The sequence below is a fragment of the Periophthalmus magnuspinnatus genome, chromosome 7, assembly GCF_009829125.3.
Source record: "Periophthalmus magnuspinnatus isolate fPerMag1 chromosome 7, fPerMag1.2.pri, whole genome shotgun sequence".
In the NCBI taxonomy this organism is placed as follows: domain Eukaryota; kingdom Metazoa; phylum Chordata; class Actinopteri; order Gobiiformes; family Gobiidae; genus Periophthalmus; species Periophthalmus magnuspinnatus.
In genome coordinates, this window is record NC_047132.1 from 13,788,807 (window position 1) to 13,795,015 (window position 6,209).

Here is a 6,209-nt window from a genome sequence, read left to right on the forward strand (position 1 = left end):
AGACATAGTCCCTCCAGCGTGTCCTGGGTCTTCCCCGGGGCCTCCTCCCTGTGGGACATGCCCAGAACACCTCCCTAGGGTGGCGTCCAGAAGGCATCCTGAGCAGATGCCTGAGCCACCTCAGCTGGCTCCTCTCTCCTCCCTGAACTGCCACCTTAACGCGGTGGAGGGGTTTGAGCACCCAAATGATCCTGGGAGCTATGTTGTCGGGGGCTTTATGCCCCTGGTAGGGTCACCCATGGCAAACAGGTCCAGGGGGAAGGGTCAGACTAAGAGCAGTTCAGAAGCCTTCTGTGATGAGTAAATAACCAAGTCCAGTTACGTCGCCCGGACTGGCGTTACCCTGGACCCAGGCCTGGGGTGGGTGCTCGCCACCCTCCTTACAGTTAGCAGCACAAGCCTGTACAAGGCTCCACCCACCAGCCTACATCACCCATTCTCCTACACCACAATTATCCATAAATATACAAAAACATGATACAAAATACCCCCTCTTTAATACCCCATAGATGTAAATGCCCCTCGTTAATGCCCCTGACGTCTGGTTTTATGGATTTAAAGCTCAGTTTTTTTCACAGTTTTTTCTTCAGGTCTAAAAATATCCTCATTGCCTGGAAACTGAATTAACACGTTTAGACTTTCAATGGTTAGACTTTCAACGTTTAGACTTTTACTGTTCAGACTTGAGCGAGTTGAGGTAAATCCAGTTTAATTTAAAACACAAACACAAAAAATGTCACACTTATATTTAAGTTTACATTCATAAAATGTGTGCACTGTTAAAACACAGACTAAAGCCAGAGCAGTGACAGGGGTGGAGTTTAGACCAAATGTCCCAGGTTTAGATGAAACATGAAACAAACAGCTCAAGTTCATCTTATTTTAGCCCGAGCTCAGAGTGATTTTGAGCTGATTATAATGTAAAGTTTCTGTAAATGCAGGTTTAGTATCCTGGTTTGTTTAAGCCTGTTTTAGTTTAAGTTTTGTTTGTTTAAGCCTGGTTTAGTTTAAGATTGGTTTGTTTAAGCCTGTTTGTTTAATCCTGGTTTGTCTAAGCCTGGTTTAGTTTAAGCCTAGTTTGTTTAAGCCTGGTTGGTGTAAGCCTTTTTGTTTAAGCCAGGTTTAGTTTAAGCCTGGCTTGTTTAAGCCTAGTTTGTTTAAGCCTGGTTTAGTTTAAGCCTGATTTGTTTTAGACTTGTTTCTTTAAACCTTTTTGTTTAAGCCTGGTTGTTTTAATCCTTTTTGTTTAACCTGTTTTGTTTTTTTTGTTTGTTTTTTTTTAAACCCTGGTTTGTTTAATCCTGGTTTAGTTTAGGCCTGATTTGGTTTAAGTCTGGTTTCTTTAAGCCTGGTTTCTTTAAGACTTGTTTAGTTTAAGTCTGGTAATTTTAATTCCGGTTTAGTTTAAGCCTGCTTTGTTTAAGCCTGGTTTAGTTTAAGCTTGGTTTGTTTATGCCTGGTTTGTGTAAATTAGGTTTGTTTAATCCTTGTTTGTTTAATCCTGGTTTCGTTTAAGCCTGGTTTGTTTAAGCCTGGTTATTTTGAGCCTGGGTTTTTAAAGCCTGTTTAGTTTAAGCCTGGTTTGTTTGAGCCTTGTTTGTTTAAGCCTGGTTCATTTAATCCTGGTTTGTTTAAGCCTTGTTTAGTTTAAGCCTGGTTTGTTTAATCCTGGTTTGTTTAAGCCTGGTTTAGTTTAAGCCTGGTTTGTTTAAGCCTGGTTTTGTTTAATCCTGGTTTTGTTTAATCCTGGTTTGTTTAAGCTTGGTTTGTTTAGGTCTGGTTTGTTTAAGCCTGGTTTGTTTAAGACTGGTTTAGTTAAAGCCTGGTTTAGTTTAAGCCTGGTTTGTTTCAGCCTGGTTTGTTTAAATTTTTTTAATTTAAGCCTGGTTTAGTTTAAGCCTGGTTTGTTTAATCCTGGTTTGTTTAAGCTTGGTTTGTTTAGGCCTGGTTTGTTTAAGCCTGGTTTGTTTAAGACTGGTTTAGTTTAAGCCTGGTTTGTTTAAGCTTTTTAATTTATGCCTGGTTTTGTTTAATCCTGGTTTGTTTAAGCCTGGTTTGTTTAATCCTGGTTTGTTTAATCCTGGTTTAGTTTAAGCCTGGTTTGTTTAAGCCTGGTTTGTTCAAGCCTGGTTTAGTTTAAGCCTGGTTTAATTTAAGCCTGTTTTTTTAAGCCTGGTTTGTTTAGGCCTGGTTTGTTTAGGCCTGGTTTGTTTAAGCCTGGTTTTTTTAAGACTGGTTTAGTTAAAGCCTGGTTTAGTTTAAGCCTGGTTTGTTTAATCCTGGTTTGTTATAGAACTTCAGTCATTCTGATCAAAAACGATCATTTAAAACAATAAAAACCAGTTGTTTACTTTGAAACATTCAGCTGAGTCTGACACTGAGACGATGATACAGTGAAATAATCCATGGATCAAAATGAGCCCCATCCTCCACAGATCTGACTTTTCTCTCAGGCTCAGTAAAAAAAAAAAAAAAAAACAACTTTAAATAAATGAAGTGTTTTTGTGTTTTTTGTTGAAATTAACCAAAACATTTTTTTAAAACAATTTGATTTTTAAAGATTAGTTTCTTTTCATCTGCAGCATTTCTGTTCTGCGCCGCCACCGTGGCCTTGAGCCTCAAAAGAACTACAAATGTTCCACAGTTTTTCTCTGACGTGAAACAAGACAACAAAACACAGAACATTCTATTTCACATAGGGAGGGCATTTGACTCATGGGGAGGGCATCTGACTGACAGGGAGGGCATCTGGCACACAAGGAGGGCATCTAACACACAGGGAGGGCATCTGACACTGATACAAAGCAAGAAAGGAGGGATCTGATACACAGGGAGATTGGAGGCCATGTGACAAACAGGAGTATGGGAGGGCATCTGACACAAAGGGACAGGGAAAAGGGAGGGCATCTGAGTCATTGGATATAGACGGATCGGAGGGATCTGACACACAGGGAGGGCATCTGAAACAGAGAGATGGAAGGGCATCTGACACATAGGGATACATTTTCTACCCTGGGAGAAGAAATCTTAAAATGGGATGAAATTATGAGAGAGAGAGAAGGAGTGAGGGAGGGAGGGAGAGAGAGGGGGAGGAGGAGGGGGAGGAGGGAGAGAAGAAAGACTCGCTCTCTCAGTCGTGTTGCTATGCATTTGGAGAGAGAGACGGGTGAGGAGGAAGGAGGGAGAGGGGGAGGCATCATCTGCAGTGCTGTGTGCAAAGAGGGAGGAGTGAGGGCGCAAAGAGAGAGGAGACAAGGAGAGAGGAGACGAGGAGTGAGAAAACAAGGAGAGAGGAAACGAGGAGGGAGGAAACGAGGAGAGAGGAAATGAGGAGTCAGGAAACGAGGAGAGAAGAGATAAGGAGAGAGGAAACGAGGAGAGAGGAAACAAGGAGAGAGGAGACAAAGAGTGAGGAAATAAGGAGTGAGGAAACAAGGAGTGAGGAAATGAGGAGAGAGGAAACAAGGAAAGAGGAACCGAGGAGAGAGGAAACAAGGAAAGAGGAACCGAGGAGAGAGGAAACAAGGAGATAGGAGATGATGAGAGAGGAAACAAGGAGAAAGGAGACAACAAGAGAGGAAACAAGGGGAGAGGAGACAAGCCTTGGAGTGAGGGAGGGTGAAATAAGGGGGGGAGAGAGGGAGGGAACAATGTCTGAGGAGAGAAAGAGGATTGTGTGTGTGTGTGGGGGGGGGCAGACAAAGAGCTTTGGGTGAGAGAGGGAGGGAGGAGGAGGAGGGAGAGTGACGAAAGGAGAGAAAAAAACAAGGAGAAAGGAGGGAGGGAGAGGGGGAGGGAGGGAACACAAGGTCTGAGGAGAGAATGAGAGCAGAAGGGAGGGAGGGAGGGAGGGAGAGAGAGGGAGAGGGGGAGGGGTGTAATACAGTTTGGGTGAGGAAGAGGAGGAGGGGAGAGATAACACAAGGTCTGAGGAGAGAAAGAGGAGAGGAGGGAGGGAGCGGGGAGAGGAGTGAAAAATAAGAAGAGAGATGAGACAGCAGGGAGGTATGGGGAGGGGTGTAATACAGTTTGGGTGAGGAGGGGGAGAGAGAGGAGAGGAGAAGGAAAAGGAGGAGGGAGGGAGAGAGGGAAGGAACGAAGGGGGTGTAGTACAGTTTGGGTGAGGAAGATAGGGAGGGAGAGAGAGCAAACACAAGGTCTGAGGAGAGAAAGAGGAGAGGAGGGAGGGAGCGGGGGAGAGGAGAGAAAATAAGAAGAGAGATGAGACGGGGAGGAGTGAGAGAGGGGGAGGGGAGGGGGGAGAGAGATAACACAAGGTCTGAGGAGAGAAAGAGAAGAGGGAGGGAGTGGGGAGAGATTGAGAGCAGGAGACAGGAAGAGAGGGAGGGGAGAGCGTAATGCAGCGCGGGTGAGAGACAGGAGGGGGAGAGGAAGAGGGGAGGGGTGAGAGAGGAAGAGGGGATGGGGAGGAGCACAGACTCAGAGAGAGAGAAAAGAGAGGGAGGAGGGAGGGACAGAAATAGAGGAGGGTGCGTAATGCGTTTGGGTGAGGGAGGGGGAAGGAGGGAGAGAGCAGGCGAGCTGTTAGAGAGGGGGAGGGGAGGAAGAAGAGGGTAAGAAGAACACAAGAAGGTCTGAGGAGAGAAAGAGGAGAGGAGCAAGGGAGGGAGGGAGAGAGGGACAGAAATAGAGGGTGGGAGCGTAATGCGCCTTGGAGAGAGGAGAGAGAGAAGCTGTTAGAGAGAGAATAAGAGAGAGAAAGAGAGGGAGGGAGGGAGAGGGAGAACAAGAGAGAGAAAGAAAGGAAGAGGAGAGAGGGAGAGCAGAAGAGGGAGGAGAGCCGTTAGAGAAGGGAGGAGGGGAGAGAGGGAGTGAAAAACATGAGGAAAGAGGACTGGAGAGGGGGAGGGGAGAGAGAGGCAAACGGGTTTAAAGAGGACGGGGGAGTGAGAGGAGCGAGGGAGGGAGGAAAAGAGGGGAGAGAAAGAGGAGAGCGGGGGGGGATGTGAGAAACAGGACCGGACAAGGGGAGGGGAGGGTTTGAAAGAAGGGAGAGAAGAGGAGGGAGGGAGAGAAAAGAGAGGGAGGGAGGAGGGAGAGAGGGTGAAAAACAAGAGATAGAAAGAGCGGACTTGAAAAGGGAGGGGGGAGAGATAGGCAAGCTGCTATAGAGAGGAGAGCGAGAGGGAGGGAGGTTGTGAGAAGAGCGAGAGAGGGAGGGAGGAGGGAAGGTGGAAAAACAAGAGACAGAAAGAGGACAGGAGAGGGGGAGGGGAGAGAGAGGCAAGCTGCTACAGAAAGGGAGAGAAGAGGGAGGTGGTGAGAAGAGCGAGAGAGGGACGGAAGACAAGGAGAGATAGAAAGAGAGAAAGGGGGAGGGGAGAGAGGCAAGCTGTTCCAGAGAGGAGAGGGAGGGGGTGAGTGGTTAGAGTGAGAGAGGAGGGGGAGGTGGAGGGAAGCGCGAGAGAGTGAGGAGACTGAAAGAGGGCGAGAGAGGGGGAGGGGAGAGTTAGTGGTTACAAAGAGAGGGAGAGGGGGGTGAGAGGGGGAGGGACAAATGGTGACAGAGCGAGAGAGGGGGAGAGGAGGGAGGAGGTGAGAAGACAAAAGAGGGGGAGGACAGAGAGAGGGTGAGTGGTTACAAAGAGAAAGAAAGGAAGGGATGAAAAGGAGGGAGAGAATGAATGAGAGTGAGTGAGAGAGCGCCTCCTGCAGGAGCAGGAGCAGCGACGCCCTTTGACCCTGAAATGATCCTGAAATATTCAAAGATTTAATCTGAATCTAAACCTGAGAGAAGTCCTGGTTTAATCCTGGTTCAGCCCTGGTTTAGTCTTGGTTTAGTTCTGGTTTAGTCCCTGGTTTAGTACTGGTTTAGTCCCGGTTAAATCCTGGTTTAGTCCTGGTTTAGTCCCAGTTTAGTTCTGGTTTAGTCCTGGTTTACTCTTAGATTTGTTTTGGTTTAGTCCCTGTTAAGTCCAGGTTTAGACCTGATTTAGTCCTGGTTTCGTCCCTGGTTTAGTTCTAGTTTAGTTCTGGTTTAGTCCTGATTTAATTCTGGTTTAGTCCCAGTTAAGTCCTGGTTTATTCCAGGTTTAGTTCTGGTTTAGTCCTGATTTAGTCCTATTTAAGTCCTGGTTTAGTCTTGGTTTAGACATGGTTTAGACCTGGTTTAGACCTGGTTTAGACCTGGTTTAGTCCTGGTTTATTCCTATATTCATTTTGGTTTAGTCCTGGTTTATTCCTGGTTT